The sequence below is a fragment of the Macrotis lagotis genome, chromosome 2, assembly GCF_037893015.1.
Source record: "Macrotis lagotis isolate mMagLag1 chromosome 2, bilby.v1.9.chrom.fasta, whole genome shotgun sequence".
Classification (NCBI taxonomy): domain Eukaryota; kingdom Metazoa; phylum Chordata; class Mammalia; order Peramelemorphia; family Peramelidae; genus Macrotis; species Macrotis lagotis.
The window spans coordinates 134014966-134030143 of record NC_133659.1 but is presented as its reverse complement, the minus strand read 5'-3'; the positions used below and the strand labels follow the sequence as shown (position 1 = coordinate 134030143).

At 35.2% G+C, this 15178-nt stretch overlaps 1 protein-coding gene across 3 annotated transcripts in view; it reads right to left on the bottom strand.

Annotated features, from left to right (window-relative positions):
• The window catches only part of SMYD3 (SET and MYND domain containing 3), a 1048891-nt gene that overhangs the window by 464646 nt on the left and 569067 nt on the right, over positions 1–15178 (bottom strand). Inside the window, exon 2 of one of the 3 annotated variants that reach the window (XM_074222849.1) lies at positions 12423–12606. The exons of the other annotated variants lie outside the window; for them this stretch is intronic. The gene's annotated coding sequence lies outside the window, so the exon portion shown is untranslated. The remainder of the gene's footprint in view (positions 1–12422; positions 12607–15178) is intronic. 3 annotated transcript variants of the gene reach the window in all.

Here is a 15178-nt window from a genome sequence, read left to right as displayed (position 1 = left end):
TGCACAATGTATATATGTACATCTGTATCTATAGATAGTCTAAAATGGTTATCTGCAGCTAAGTCTTTGTCAGGGCTCAATCATAGAGTAGAATCACAATGTAACATCAGAAATGTAACAGACTCTTTGTAACCAAGGCTTCAGTCAATCAATAAGGATTTGTTAAATGCTTACACTGCTAAGTTCTGAAGATACAGAGAAAAGCAAAAATACAGTCCTTGTGACCAAAGATTTCATTCTAAATGAGGAGATAATTTGCACCCATTTTTGTTGACACCCACAGTAGAATATGAGCTCTGAGAAGAGACAATGTGACATTTCTATTTATGTATCCTCAGTAATTTTCACATATTAAACACTCAATGCTTTATTCATTCAATTGTGTTCATACGAGATATATATAATACACACACACACACACACACACACACACACACAACCGCAAAAAATAGAGAACACCAGGAAAGGTATTTTACTGAATATGAGATTTGAGCTGAGTCTTGGAAGGTAAGTCAGAGAAGATGAGGAGGGAGAACACTCATGAAATCTTAGGAAGCATTTCTACCTTCTACTCTCTCACCACAGATCAGACCCATTCACCTTGGCCAACCATTATTCTATGCATTTATTCTTTATTCATTTATATATATATATATATATATATTTTCCACATGTTTTATTTTTATGCTTGTTCTGAGAAAAATCATTTTTCTATTAATAATCAGTTATTAAATTAGGATCTAGGCTTTTTCTCCTCTATTTCTTCATTGAAACCCAGCTCCTGTGGAAACTTCTCAAGGACATGGCAGATTGAATTAACCCTAACCCTCTGGGTACATGCCCCCAGCTGAATAGGAGCCCTTACTTTTGCACAGAGTGTAAACATAATCCAGTTTGGACTAGTTCTTACCCTGAGGAAATAAATCCTGTCCTTCTACTGGCTAGAGTTTAGGGTGACCCATCTCATGAAGGAGAAAACCAACCTGGGTGGCCTGAATGAAGATGGATTCCCCCGTCCAGATTGCTGGAAATGGTGGAGTCTCACAATCAAGTCAGGTTTCTCAACAGGAGGTGAAAACTTCTATAGTCTACTATTAAATGTCTACCAATCAGATTTTCAGTTGTCATGAGAATTTCCTTTCAAGAAGTACTGAAAACTTTCAGACTCTCCATGTCTTTTGTCAGTTGGTTGCCAAGAAAAATCAATGATCACTAATTTACTGATTATTAGCTAACCTGATTAAAAAATTCTTTATTAATTACTCAAACTATCTAGTTTTTTAAATTTATAATGTAAGACTTAGCTTAATATGAAAAAGTCCTGAGATACTGATAGGATTGTAAAGTCATGATGAAGTGATGTGATATGGATGCTCTCCCCAAAAAAGAAAACCCAATAAACTTATACTACAATAGCAAAAATATTATATCCATATTAAAGAAAGAAAACAGTCCACAGTACTATGAACTACATTTGCAACACTATGTTCAGTTCTGAATATTTTATGCCTGTTAATATTATTAATAGTTTCATACCATTAATAATATTTCATATACTATTATTTCAAATATTAATTATTAATACTATTTAAAAGAAATAATGACCATCTAAAGCATTATCACAATAGGATTACTGGTATGATGAAAGATTTTTAAACCATGTCATCTAAGGATGACTTGAAGGAAGTGGGAATATTTAACCTAGTCTGGAGAAGAGAAAGCATAAGGGTAGCCATGATATTTCAAGAGCTGCATTTTGATGAAGGACGAAATTTATTCTGTAAAGTCACACAGAGCAGAACTGGGACCAAAGGGTGGACATCAGAAAAAGAAAGCTTTTGGCTTAATAAAGAAAAACTTTCAAAAAGAGTTCTTCAGAAATTGAATGCACTGCTATGTGTGGTATTAAGATGCCTATAATCAGATGGTCATCTGTCATGGATATGGAGAACAAAGACTGTTTTGTTGTGGGGAGGGTAGTAGATTTTTTGTGTTTGTTTTTGGCAATTGGGGTTAAGTGACTTGCCCAGAATCACACAGCTAGGAATTGTCAAGTGTCTGAGGCTGAATTTGAACTCAAGTCCTAACTCCAGTGATGAAGACTGTTTTTTGTTCTTTTTTTAATTTTATTTCCAGCACTGATCACAGATCTAGAAAAGTAGAGACTTCCTAAATGCTTATTTTTGTATTGCCTAAGAGCTGAGATCAAACAATTTCTAAGATTTCTTCCAAACTCACTAATATTTGTCCTTCATTCCTGAAGAAGACCACAACATCAGGGAGGTGATGCCATAACAAGCATATGAATTAGATTTAAGTGAGGGGGATGCTATACTAAGTTATCAGTCTCCCTTTCTCCTTCAGAGTCATCTGGGTCCGGTGACCAGATATGAATCAGGATGACTAGAGATGTGAGGAGCCAATCAAGGTTAATGACATACCCAAGGTCACACAGCTAGGAAAAGCTAAATACAGTTCACTTAACCCAGATTGCTTTGTAACCAGAGTCCAGACTCACTATGATACTATGGAACGAAAGGATAAGGATTTGTTGGACACTGATTTTATTACTCAGATTTCATATAATAATTCATGCTAACAGATAAAAACACAGCACACAATCCTATTCTAATCTAAAATCAAGAAAAAAATGTTTTCAGTTCAGTCAGAAGATAATCTTGTGGCTTAATCTCAATGTTCTTTCAAGTCAAGTACTATCAAATATTATTTCCATCTTACACAGATCAAAGTCTTCTCAGAGAGAGTGGAGCTTTGAATTCTGACAATTGTCCAGAAGATAATCTTCTTGCAGCTTAAAGAAAAACTGCTAAGACTCCAAATAGCTGCCATTTGTTTTTGGAATTAGTCACTAAATATTGTTTCTATAAGAACCTAATGGAAATTTTCCAAATGCAAAGCTGTTGGCAAATCACATCTCAAAGCTCGAAAATAATTGACTCATTGACTCGGAGTGCCCAATAGGTAAGGTGAAGGAAGTTAATTGGCCAAAAGACATGCTTTGTTGGAAAGTTTGCAACTCTAGGTGTTTTGCTAAATTCCAATTTGTGGCATAGTCAGAGATCAATACAGAAATGCAAGATGGCAGCACATATAGAAACAAGACAAGCTCACTTAAAGGCCTCTCCCAAAGGAAGCAAACAAACACTTATTTTAAAATCCAATTACCTTCTACTCTCAGTAAACTGGACATTTTCTTTTCAGTTTTGCATTTAAAAAAAAAAGAACAGCTCAGCTATTATCAATGTCTAGAGCAGCAAGACCACCAACTCCCTCCCTTCCCCATTCTGCTAGAAACGTCCAATGAAAACAGCTTCATGACTGAAATCATTTCTACAGAGGAAGTTTCTGTCAAAACAGAATGTAACTTTCAGGTTTTTGGTCTTTATTTTCATCTCTACACAGTTACCATCTCTGGCAACTACCACCTCAGAGTCTAAATTAAAAAGCAAGATAAGAGGAGAGATAAAAGGCAGACAAAAAAAACCTTCTACCATAAATCCTTCTCTTTATTATCTCTCTACCTCTACTCCCTTAGTTTGAAAATTAAACAATCTAAATCACAGAATATTGAAATCTCTAGGGCCATGAACACCTGGTTGGATGATCGCTACAGCTGAATATGGATCAAAGCCATTTATAATTTACAAGAACTTCATAATGCAGAAAGGTGATCATCTCAACAGAAGAAGTAACACCTGTTGCAAATAGCAGGGTTCAAGCCTGTGCTTATAAATTATACCTCATGTCATAGTGCTAGTCACTGGATGGATTCCTTATAAATGGTATGTTTAATTAATCTGAAAACTGCTAACAATCACAACAACCACAAAATGTACAGGTAATATTCAAAGTGCAAAGAAATAATTATGCCATTGCCTAGTCCTATAAAAGTCATGTAGGCACCATCATAAAATAATGAGGCTGTAAACTTGGTTAAGGTGCAAGTGACAGTGATCTAGATGATGATACTTCATGCACATCTATGCTACCTTGACCTACTGGATGTATTCTATGGTTAATTAATCTCTCCAGTATGGACCATTCCCTTGAGCTCCAAATTCACATCTTCAGCTACCTCAGGGACATCTCTATCTATATAAACTGAATATCACCTTAAATTCAATCATATCCAAAACATCATTTCCCCACAAACCTGCTGCCTCATTATTTTTTGTCAATAGAACTTTCCCACATGATAGAGCTTCCTGTAGACAGTACTGGACTCCAGTATAGTATATTGCTAGAACTAGAGGACTATGATTCTCAGTATCTAACTTTGTCATTAAATAATTGGCTATGGCCTTCAATTCAAGAAATATATAATAAAAACACTAACCATTTATTAAGCTCCAGAAAACATTACTAGCACTGCATAAGGCCTTGTACCAAGAGCTAGGAAGGAAATATTAAATGAAACCTAATGCATGGTGATGATGATGATTTTATAATAAAATAGAAGAGATTAGGCATTTTCATAGATATGAAGGCAGGAGAAAAGCACTAAAGAGAGACCCAAACAAGGACTACAAAAATTTGAGAGAGAAATTTCTGGGCTTTAGAGTCCTCATATGAGCATGAACATATAATGAGGACACTAGACTTGAATTAATTGATTTCTAAGGTTCTTTCTTACATCCTGAAAATCAAAGACTGGATCAGTGGTTCTAAAAAGTGTGACCCAAGATCCTTTTAGGGCATTCTTGTGAAGTCAAAACTATATTCATAATAATAATAATAATAATATGTTGCTTGTTTGTTAACATATACCTTTTTTTCTAACTACATATCTAAAGACAAATTTTCTTTATAAACTATAACCTGAAAAATTATAATAGCAACAAGAAAAATACCAATAATTGCAATAATAATAATAATAATAATAATGACTAGCACTTACAATGAACATTTTTTAAGGCTTTTTGCAAGGCAATAGGGTTAAGAGGCTTGCCCAATTTTTCCACCAGCTCCCTTGCCCAATCCAGGGGTTTTAAGTGCCCCACCCAATTTGATCCAGAGACCCAAAGTGTATGATACCAGTGCGGCCACTATTGAGAAGAAAGCCACAGCAACCATCAGTGCCAAGCCACAAATCACCAGTCCCAAGGCAGAAATTACCAGATTTGTGCCTACTGCACTGAGGGTTCGACAAGAAAACAAAGGAGCTACTGCTGCTCCCCAAAGAAAGTCAGAAGAGGATTCTACTATACCCCTTGCTAAAGCAGTCCCAAAAATCTGGCCCCAAAAATCTGGCCCCTCTGTTCCTGTTTCAGTACAAACCAAGGATGATGTGTATGAAGCTTTCATGAAAGAGATGGAGGGGCTACTATAACAGTCTATGATACCAGGGGAGGTTTTAATCCCACAAATTCATATTAGAAAACATGGTTCATAGAGAAAGGTCAGACTCTGCACCTGAATGCAGAGGAGTCAACTTTTACTCCTGTTAGAGCATTTCCTAACTTCAGTGCAAGGATTGTCCCTTCATATCTCTACTATATCCACCACCACCACCAGTTCCTTTTTTTCTTTGGAGGCATGAGATAGACAGGCCTTTAGTGTCTGTACTTTAATTTTTGAAATCCTTTTCTTCAGTGCATTGAATAAAGCCCCTGGAGTAAGTATTTGTGAGAAACGAATACATTTTATCCAGTGGGTTTTTTTTGTGTGTGTTTTTACTTCTGGTTTTGTTTGTTTTTTTAACTTTCCTTGTAAATATTTTGTAACATTTTACTTGTGCTTCATTTTCCTACTATGAAGCAGAATGTCTGAGGGAGAAAACTATACATATGTTTTAACTGAGATGACTTCTCAGTGACACACAAAAGTTTTAAATATCTCTCATGAAAGAAATAAATGTTCTACAAAAAAAAAAAAAGAGGCTTGCCCAAGGCTACACGGCTAAGTAATTATTAAGTGTCTGAGGCCGGATTTGAACCCAGGTACTCCTGACTCCAGGGCCGGTGCACCACCTAGCCACCCCCTACAATGCACATTTTAAAGGTTTACAATTGGAGTTTAGTTGTTTTGGTTACATCTTACTCTCAGTGCCATTTTCTTATACAGGAATTTTACAGATGAGTAAACAGAAGCAAATAGGGTTACATTTTGATCACAACCAAAAGATATATATAATGGCAGATTGAATACAATTACAGATAGAAACCACATTAAAAAAAGATTTGTAAAAATATGTAAAACAGGGGGTGGCTAGGTGGCACAATGGATAGAGCACCAGCCTTGGAGTCAGGAGTACCTGGGTTCAAATCCGACCTCAGACACTTAATAATTACCTAGCCGTGTAGCTTTGGGCAAGTCACTTAACCCCTTTGCCTTGCAAAATCTAAAAAAAAAAATGTAAAACAACATCACTTTTATAATTTCATTTTTTAAAAAGTAGCAATTTTTCATAAAAACATGTTATTTATGTTAACAAGTTATAGGTTTATTTTATTATTTTTAATGAATAAATATATATTGTAAAAACTTTATTCATTTTAATTTCTAATATGGTAAATATTGATAATATAATCCATATAAACAAAATTTCTTCAAGTTCTCAATATTTTTTAAGAGTATAAAGGGGGTACAGCTAGGTGATGTAATGGATAGAGCACCAGCCCTGGAGTCATAAGGACCTGAATTCAAATCCGACCTCAGATACGAATACTTAGCTATGTGACCTTGGGCAAATCACTTAACCCTATTGCCTTGGAATAAAAAAAAAGAGTTCAAAGGGGCCCCAAAGTCAAAAATTTTGAGAAACTTTGGATGGGGTGTTCTATAAAGCTCTCTACACTTCCATTTTTTTCTTTTCTACTCTGATCTCATGCTTAATGGCATCACTAATTTTTGTACAAACGCAAGTCAGTCCTGGGAGTGAATGCCCAGTGAGAAATATTCCTTGGTGAGACATCTTGAGTTATTTTATAGCCTTGAGAAAAACCAGACCAACTGTGACACCATCTGAAAACCCTCTGAGGAAATTAAGGAAATGGCATAATGTTCAAGAAATGATATCCAAGGGAAGAAGGCTATGTTCTGGTACAGTTGGCTCTTTAACAGATGGTGAGAAACATTCCTTACCACATGGCTTGAAAATTCTATTTCTGAAACAGTTAACCGAATGATTGGCACACAGTAGGCACTAAATAAATGCTTATTCCCTTTCCTTTACCCCGTGAAACTCTGCAGAAGAGGTAATGACACTATCTCCCTTTCCTCTCCTTAAATAGATATTTGCTTAATTTTCTTTGCCCCCAATGTCTAATTCATTCCATTATAGAGTGTTGTTGTTGCTTGGTCATTTTCAGCTGTCTTTGACTTTTTAGGACTCCATTTGGGGTTTTCTTAGCAAAGATAATGAAGTGATTTATCATTTCCTAGTCCAGTTCATTTTACAGATGAGGAAATTGAGGCAAGTGACTTGCCTAGGAGTAAATACTTGCCCAGGGTCACACAGCTAGTATCTGAGGCAAGATTTTTTTTTTTAGGTTTTTGCAAGGCAAACGGGGTTAAGTGGCTTGCCCAAGGCCACACAGCTAGGTATTATTAAGTGTCTGAGACCGGATTTGAACCCAGGTACTCCTGACTCCAAGGCCGGTACTTTATCCACTATGTCACCTAGCCACCCTGAGGCAAGATCTGAATTCATGAAAATGAACTTTCATGACTCCAGGTTGAGTACTTTATCCACTGACCACTTATAATAAATAACCTCCTTTTTAACAATAGTTAACAACTAAAGAAGTCTTCAAGTTCTAACAAATTTAAATCCTTCTCAAAGGTAAATAAGCACCAAGCTGGAAAGGAACACATTCCCAAAAGCATGTTGGAAATCACTTCTTTTCTACTTCCCTTATCCAAACCCTATCTGACCATCAAAGTACTACCTAATATTAACCCCATAGTTATTCCCACTATTCTAGGACACCTGGATCCTCTCAATCAACTTATCACTTAAGTTTGACTTATCAGAATTTTGCAGCTGGGATATTACAGGTGATGATACTTCATGCACATCTATGCTACTTTGACCTACTCGATGTATTTATACTGACCTTATTATTATATTTCAATTTTATTGATATCTTTTATTTTTGCAACATCTTTATTTGGAAAGATATCCTATTCCTCCCCATCCTAATACTCTAACCAGAAGTCATGTGCCTATGTAACATGTAAAAAGTCATGTAAGCAAGATTAATTTTTCAAAAGAGAGAAGGATAAAAGAGACAGTCTATCAAAACTGACTAACATATCAACCAAAAATGAGAATGTGCATAAAGTTTCATACTTGTAGCTCCCTCCCCACCAGCAAAGAAGACATATTCTTATCTCTTCTTTGGGATGTGTGTGTGTGTGTGTGTGTGTGTGTGTGTATCCAAAAATATATAATGGCCAAATTTAGTCTCTATATATGTATATGCATATATACATGCATAAACATATACAGCACTGGATTTAGGGTTTGTTGTTCTTTTCAATCATATTGCTACATAGTGTATATTATTTTCTGTTTCTGATTACTTCACTTAGTATTAAGTCATATATCATTTTATGTTTTTCATAACTCTTTAAATTCACTTTTATGATACATTCATATTTCAAAGAGGGTCAAGTCAAAGCAGAAGTGCCCACCTCACATCAAGTAAATTGGCAAAAAGTAACTAAAAGCAATGAAACTCAATGTTGGTGGGGTTGTGGAAGAACAAATAGCCTTGTTCACTGCTGGAATAATTATAGATCCAAAAATAACTTTTTGGAGAACAACCTGAAAATATAAAGTAAAAGTTAAAAAATTAAGGATACTTTTGACCAATAATTCAAGGAAATGCCCTTATAGTGTAGTAAAAAAAAACAAAAATGAGAAAAGAACTCTTAACATTAAAATTTCATAGCCTTGTTATATGAAATTACAAAACACTTGAAATGTCAAAGTTAAGTAAATTGTAGTGTATATAAAATAAAACTATGGTGCAATTTAGACTAACAAGGATGAAGAAAATAAAGAAATGTGAAAAGGACATTATAAAATATTACATGGCAAAATAATTTATCCCCACAAGTTTCTCATCTTTATTCAGATGATTCACAATCCATACATCTAGTCCTAATCTCTTCTGAGATTCCATATTACCAATTATTTATTTTGAATTGCATTTCAAACTATATATCCCTGACTTTAAACTCAACATGTCAAAAACAGAATTAACTATCTCTCCTCCTTATATCTTCCCTCTCCCAAGCTTCCTAATACCATCAAAGGAACCACCATCTTTTCAGTCTTCCAGTTTTGTAACAAAAAACTCCTCACTCTCCTTCTCCTCACCCATCCAATCAGATACTAAATCTTGACCAATTCTATTTCCATATTTCTCAAATCTGACCCCTTTCTCTCCCTTCATACAGATGTTCCCTTAGTTTAGGTCCTCATCACCTCTTGCCTAATTGCCTGCTAAATGGTTTCTCATCACTCCAGTTAAAACCAATCAAAGTAACTTCCCTTAAGCACAGATCTGATCATGTGTCACTACTATTTAATCAATCCCAGTGCCTTCATAATGCCTCCAGAATACAATATAAATTCTTCTATTTAGCTTTTAAAGAACTACACACAACCTAGACATAACATATCTTTCCAATTATCCTAAACATCATGCTCCCCCATATTCTGTAATACAGACAAACTAGTCTTTTCCTTGTTCTCTTACTCCCATCTCTGTGTCTTTAGTGGCCATCTCCCATATCTGGAAGGTACATCCACCCTAGAGTAACTTTTCTTCCTTTAAGACATAGATCAAACATCATTTTCTGCATTAAGCCTTCTCTAATTGCAGGTATTCTCCCTCCCAGTTGATCTTATATTTTCCAACTTTACATTTATTCTCATATATATATACATACATATATATACACACATATATATAAACACACACATATATGTGTGTGTGTGTATATTCTATATACCTATAACATCTAGCTGTAGTTCTAGTTATATGGGTATTTGGCATCTTCCCCATTAGAACATAAGCTCTTTTTGAGTTGAGAGTGTTTCATTCTTTATTCTCATATCTGCAGATCTTAATAAATGCCTAGAAAATAATAAGGGCTTGATTCCTAACTCGAAAGTCAGCCCTCTCTCTGCTATGTCACACTGTCTCTGATTATTAGCACTGGAAAATGTAGAGGGGAAAAAAATCTTCCCAGTAGTCCTTGGGTCTTACATTCCTTCCTGTGTCAATTTGGTATACCTGTTGATTTTTCTCTCAGCTGGAGAAGACATCCAGGTTTGTCATGTGTATGTGTGTGTATGTATGTATGTATATGTTTCTGTGCACGTGTGTGTGTGTTTTCCCTGATTAGGAGTTGAAAAGTTCATTATCTGAAACTATGGAGACAAGGCATTCGTGGAAAATTGATATCCAAAGTGAATCTGCCAATGATGAGATGACTATCCCTCAGACTCCACTATTTGCTTGCTTCCATTGCTCCTTATAAGACCATTCTCTTTTCCCTAAGAGTGTGAATAATCCAAATGTTGTAGCCTCATATATTTGTATTTGGACCATGGCTTTGTACTTTTAATTCTCTCTTTGGTTCTTCTTGATTTGGATATGATTTCTAAATTGATTTATAAGTGTCTTTAGCTAACTTGATTGGGTTCAATGTGATGGCTTCCCAGTCATTGCTTTCCTGATCCTTATCTCCCACAGTATTGTTATCCTAGTTCATTCTTTCTGGACAGAGTTAAGTCTTGTGATATTCTCTGACTTAATTAAACTGCAACTTTCTGATTTTTTTCCCCCTGGTATTATCATCCTCTGCTTCAACCAATGTAGCCCCACAATGCTATCTTAAAATCTCCACCATATTTATTTTTTGTATTCCTCTTGTGTCTCCCACAGCACCTAACAAACATCTCATAGATAATAAAAGCTCTAATAAAATATCTGTTGACTTAGCTCAGAATCATAGATTTATAATTTACAAAAGGCTCTGTAAGTCATCTAATACAGTATCTTCAATTTGGGATGAGAAAACTGAGAACCAGAAAAGTTGTGTCTTGACCAAAGTCTCATAGATTATACATGGTTGAGCCAGAATTTGAATCCACATCTTCTGATGCAAAAGACAGTATTACTTCCAGCATACTCTATAATTACGATCTATATCACTTTGGACAAGTTATTTAACCTCCCTAAACTTCAGTTTCCTCAACTTTAAAATGAGACAGTTGAACTAGAAAGTATCAAAGGTTCTTCCCAGTCCAATATTTATGTTCTAAACTTAATTCAAACCATTAATCCCCAGGTTTCTCTATCCCAGCTGGCAAATTCTCTGCTTCTGTGGTCTCCTTCTCCAACTGAGTGAGTCTTTCCCTGGAACTTCCATTGGAGGAATCATCAGGACAGCCAAGGTCACTTCAAATTCTTGTGCTTTGCCCTATGTGAGGATTTGCTTCCCCTGAATTTTCAGCTCCTTTTAACCTATTATTTTTCCTCTACCAGCTCTCCCACACACTGCCTGACACCTAATGAGGAAATAATAAATGTTAAGTTCCAGCTAGACTAGCTGCTCAGGAAATGTTAGGTTCCTGCAGGCTAGCCTAACTGGAACTTAACAAATGGTGCTGGAACAGGGACACAAAGATGGAGCTATCTGAGTGGAATCCAGGAAAGAACCAGCAGATACAAGCAATATCCAGGCGACATCCCAAAGCAGAAGACTTCATGAAGAAGTAACAAGTTAGTTACCATGGGGCTGATGTTAAGGAAGTTGAAACAAGGAGATGTGGAGGAAAGAGAAGGAAAAGGGAAAGTGTATTCACCTCTATGGCCTTTGGCAGAAGAAATAAAAATTTCAGTATTACAAAAGGCCATTGAAAGAGCAAAAGAGAAAGGAGAAAGTTTGATGGATTTAGGAGCTGAGTTTCAGTCATACCCTATTATTGAGGAACCAGATCCTTTTAATCCAGGAAAATTTAGAAGACATGAGCCAGTAAATATAAAAGCAGTCAGAGTTTTAAAGGCAGAGGGGAATACAGGTCAAGATCACTTTTTGTCCTGCTGCAATTGGATACTCTTGCATACTCCATATTAACACCTAGTGATTGGAAGCAGAGCATGTTTATCACCCAGACAATCTGTCTTTTGGATGACAGAGTTTATAGAACAATATAGACAGATGGTTTTGAGACATGTACAAGGTCCCAATGCCACCACATATTATGAACAATTAAGTGACACAGGTCAATTTTTCAACAATGCAGACCATATAGAGACATATGAAAGACTTGCTACCTATGTAAAGAATGCTTGGGGATGTATTCCAATGCAAAATGATAAGAACCATTTTCACTTATTAAACAAAGAAATGATGAGACTTTTTGTAGATTTCTTTACCTGGTAACAGGAGGCAGTAGGAAGAACTCTAGGAAATCTTGGAGATCCTGGAGATCTTGGAGAACTTTAAGGAGAACTTGTCATCCTTGTCTCCCTTGTCTCCTGCCCCTTCAATGTTCACATGGGTAGGGATAAGCTAGCCAGCAGGAACTCAATAAATAAATGCTCAAGTTTTCTCTGCCCTCTAAGAAAAAGGAAACAAATTTTCATTTATTTCAATATAAAAATTAAAAGTGAAAAAAAAAGTTGAAGATAAGAGTTGTTCCTTCCTAAATAGAAACATCTTGAATTTCCTCTTTTAGCAAAAATACCTTTAGGGGATTGACCTTCTGACAACTAGTCATTCTTTTGAACTCTCATCCTCTTTAGCAAGTTGACTGATTAAACTAGACCAAAGAGAATACAGACTCTGAATCTATTCCTTTGTAGTTTAATCAAATTTGGATAAAATTCTTCAAGCATATAAAAATAAAATCCACGAAGGGGCTTGCTGTAAGCTTACATAAAAGATGGTACCATACAGAAAGATTTCACCTGTTCTTTCAAGATGCATGGTTTCTTCACCAAGCTTGAGGACATTAGGAGCAAGTTTTCTATTCCCTTTCCTTCTCTAAGTACATCATTGTGGAAATGATGATGCATTACATCAATGGAAGATCTTAGGTAGTGTGAAACTCTCATTGAAACCATTCTTGACTTAAGAATAATTATGATGATATCACAACAGGTGTTATTTCTAGAGTATTTCCTAAAGGATGAGCTCAGAGGACTTGATGAAACCTAAAGTAATCAGTATCACAGATCCTCTAACAAGCTGGTTGTTATGAATAGCAAACCCATTTGGTGTGAACAAGGAGATGGAAGCACTGAGATTTAATCTTCTATTTTACCTACACCAAGTTCAGGGTGAGTCCAGAGGGCAGGAAGAAAGTACAGAATCATTTCTTGTATTTTTGGTTCTCTGGAGACACTGGGCATATAAAAACCATCACTATGGTGATTCTCTCTTGCTATGTTTCTCCAGAGGGTTATCATAGTGATGAACTGATGTAGCCTAAATTAATTAGATTCAACAAACATTGAGAAGGCAAGATCTGTATTGTTCTCTACATTAAGATGGCAACATAGTAGGAAGTGCTTTACATACGTCATGTAACTTAATGCTAATAATGGACCCTATGAGGTAGGAAGTGTGAATATTATTAGCCCTGTTTTGCAGATGGGGGTAGGGAGCAGATTAGTTCAGAGACTTGTCCAAAGTCATGTATTTAGTAAGTGAGAGAGCTTGCGAGGCAAGTCAGGTCTTCTGACTTCTAATCTAATGTTCTTACTTCCCTTCTAACAACTTAGTCTCTTACCTCTATGCTGATAGTTAAGTAATCATAAATAAGGAAAGACTAGATTATTAATCATTTTGGAATAGAATTTGAGTATTCCAAATTTGTGTTAGAATCTTTGCCATATTTAAATATCTACACAAAGAGACACAATTATCCAAGTAAATATTTTAAAATATGTCTGACCCTCCATAATTCTAAAGATATGCTATCATAAAAGTTACAAGAAGAAAACTATTATTTTCCACTAAGTCCACCTGCAAGATACAAGGCAAGCTAATATATATGAAGATATTTTCAGTTCTTGTATTGAAATATATGAAAGAAATATGCTAAAAATAAAAATCATGTAAATCAAGGGGGCAATAATTCACTTTATAAAAAGACTACCCCCATTAGGTTATTTTAAACGGCTATGTCACTAGGAATTTTTAAAATATGACTCTACTAAAAATATTTATTACAACTTTGCATCTATTGCAGTAATTGAGGCATGTCTGCACACTGGGCCAAATTTCTTTTTAGAGTGTTAAATGCTATGTCTTTTTTTCTTGCTTTTCATTAGAGAATGAGTAAGGTATGAACAAAGCAAAGAGAATGACTTAACAGTGTAAAACTTAGGCTCCAATCCTGTCTTAACTGCCTATTGATTGTGGGACCTAAGATAATTAGTTTCATTTCTGTAATCCTTATTTTCATCATTCATTAAAGGAGAACAATAATACATGCATTATTTAGGGTTTCTGTAAGTATCAAATGAGGTAATTATAACTTGAAAGTCTTTGAGCAGTTAAGTAGTACAGTGGATGATAGAGAGCCAGGAAGACTGATCTTTCTGAATTCAAATTTGGCCTCAGACACACACAAGCAATGTGATCCTAGGCAAGTCATTTGTCACAGTTTCCTCTTCTATAAAATGAGCTGGAGAAGAAAATGGCAAACCATTCCAGTATCTTTGCCAAGAAAATCTCAAATGGAGTTAAGAAAAAATTAGACACAACTGAAACAACTGAACAACTGGGGAAACATAAAAGTTCTAGTGATGTAAATTATTAAATTTATTATTATTAATTGTAATGGAAAAAAATTTAACCAATACAAGAATGAACTTCTGCTTAAAGGAAATGTATTCACACTTTTAGTCTCTGATCTTCTAAAAATCGCTACAAGAAAATTACAATATATTAAACAACAATATATTACAAATAGAGTTTATAAAATTGTTTGTCATAACACATCAGGGAGCTATACAAATGTAATCTACATTCCATATTTGGCTTTTTTAAAAACTCAATTTTTATTGTTGTTTCCAATAGGGAGTTTTAATCTCATCCTAATCACAATAAGGAAATGCTCTATGGATTAAAAACAGCAATTACACATCAGTTACGATGCTTCAAATGGTTGTAGTCTTTTTAT